The sequence below is a fragment of the Ovis aries genome, chromosome 3 (genome assembly GCF_016772045.2).
Source record: "Ovis aries strain OAR_USU_Benz2616 breed Rambouillet chromosome 3, ARS-UI_Ramb_v3.0, whole genome shotgun sequence".
In the NCBI taxonomy this organism is placed as follows: Eukaryota; Metazoa; Chordata; class Mammalia; order Artiodactyla; family Bovidae; genus Ovis; species Ovis aries.
In genome coordinates this window covers 15130694-15133248 of record NC_056056.1, presented here as the reverse complement: position 1 = coordinate 15133248, position 2555 = coordinate 15130694, and positions in this window count along the sequence as shown.

Sequence of the window (2555 nt, the reverse complement as noted above, 5' to 3'; positions counted from 1 at the left end):
AAAATATTAATACAAAGGGGAGGTCTTTGCTCCCATGAAGCTCTTGGATAACAGAGGCAATAAAACAAGAAAATTCTTTAAGATTCATGGTATAAAACCAGAATAGGTTCAGGATGGCTTTGAGGAGGTAGTGGTTTGGGATCGGGATATTGAAAGATAAATAAAAATTTTAGCCCTGGTTTATATTTAGGATTTTGTTATAACCTCTTTTCAGAAAAAAATTTCAGACTAATTTGATATCAAGTGGCCTTCATGAAATTTTTGCAGGCTTGGTTTGCTCTTTAAAAAGAGGTCCTATTATTCAATATGCTCTGTGGTCTCTAGATATTCCATTTATTAGACAAATAATTTTTACGGTTTTTCCAGTAGTCATGTTTTCGAACTCTGCAGAAGATGAAAGCCGAGTCCTTTGCTCTTGTAAAGCACATCCTTTCCAGCCTGTTTGACACACAACACTTCTTCTCTGTGCTAATTGAGCAACAATCTGCTCACCTCCACCACCACCACCTCCTGGCAGTTTTGAGATCTGTTGCTTTTAAGACAGTCATAAATGGGATCACGTGGAGAGACTGAGCATCCCCTACTGCATTTCTGCTCCCAAATCTAAGTAGGAATATAATTTGATAAATACTTTTTTTCAATTCTATGAAATCCTCTATCACATTTATTATTGCTAATTTGGTGGGTGCTGTCATCTAACCTCAAGTATTCCTTTCAAGTGACTCTATTAGAGAAACTCTCCATGAGACCGGGATCAAAAAGAACTTCACTTCTGAGTGACCTGTTTGCTCCAATCATATGGAGAGTTAATTCAAGTAATCACCATGGCTTATCTTTGCTTTGACTGCTGGGGAACTTGCCCTCCAGCTGGGACACGATTTTAAGTGGAGTGTTTCTATGTGATGAGTTTACCCTTAGCTGCGAGTGACCTCTCCTCTCACATTTCTCCACCTAAATGCATCTTTATTTTTTATTGTCTTTTACTGAGTTTTTTTGACATAAGTATGCTATCTTATTTTTACAATGAACTAAGCAGTTTGCACATACAACTATAGCTTAAATCTCACAAGTTTGCATTGCCCTTATTTTTTATTTTCTCCCTATTTTGTTCCTTCCCCATTCTCAATCATTTATATCTATCTTTTGCCTAAATCTATCATTCCTTAAATCAGAATATTTTGATCAGACGAATAAGCCTTAATAAGCTATAAGCAGGCTTTCCTCTGTGAAGATGGTGGATATTTGTCCTGTTGTGGATTCAGGACCTTATTGCCAACACACAGTCTCATATCTGAAGAAAACGAAAGAGGATAATTTTTTTTATCAGGAACAAATGTAGACCAGCCCTTTGGGACATCCAGGTACCAGGAAGATCTTGTGAACTGCTAATTGCTTTAAATACACATCTTGAAAGTGGTCCAGGGGACGATGAGTCTGTACAGTTTCTTATTAGCTGAATCAATATCAGTGCTTTAAAAATTGGCAAGAACATGAAGACCTTGAAGCTTCTTCTGTTACAAGGAAACCAAAATGGAATATTAAATATTTAAAAAGTAGGTCAGACTTAATAAATGCATTTTCAAGTAATCCAGCCTTTAAATTAAGCCACAGTATGGAAGAGATGGATTTGAAATGATCTGCCAGTGGTCACACCAGTCTACGCCGGTGTTCTTATTATGTCAAAATTCTATGTACACAGAAATAGCTTAATGAAAATGGACATCCAAAAGCCACAATAAGGACCCAGAAAATTAAATGCCTAATTCTCAGCAGAGGCAAATGTTCAGAGAGGGTGAGGACTATGCCAAGACTGGTGTCATAAAGTCTGGGGAGCATGGTCACCGGGAAGAGCAGTCGTAACAAGCACACACACACTGTCACCGAGCTGTCAGAATCCCCATCCTGCCTCCACTGCAAAGTGACAGGATTCTCCCCACTGTGTTGAGAATGATGTTTTCCAGTCGCTGCTAACAGGCTCTGGGAATGGGGTGGTTTTAATACACCCTGGGCTCTGCAGTCTTTCAATGTACCAGATTGGAGAATGTGTATCATAACCTTTTCTCTGTCCCCATCGCTGGCATGGTGTTGCTGGCTGCGTGCCATGAAGGTCGTCTTCCTTGGGAGGATGGGCGGGCTGGAGCTGTCAGCGCCTGTCTCTATTTGAGGTGAAGACCAAAACACGTGGCTGATGCTTGTCTCTTGAATAAAGCAGTAATGAACAAGGCATGGATCAACCCTCTGTTTAATCTCTACCAATCTCCTTCCAGTGCTTGGTGTCAGGCCTGCCAGCCATGCAGCCAGCCCGGCTACACTGAGTTGCTTTAACTTTGATCAGTACGAGTACATACAAAAAGTACCAGATTCATCCAATGAGAAATACTTCTGGAAATCAACTAGCATTAAGTATTTCTGAATTCTGGGTGTTAGATGTTAGGTGTTAGGTGTTAGATGTTAGAGCAATCAGGGAGTTTTTGTAATCCTGGCTTAGAAAGAACCATGGTGAGACCTCACTCCAGAGCAGTCAAAACTGAATCTCTACCTTTGGGGTCCAGGCA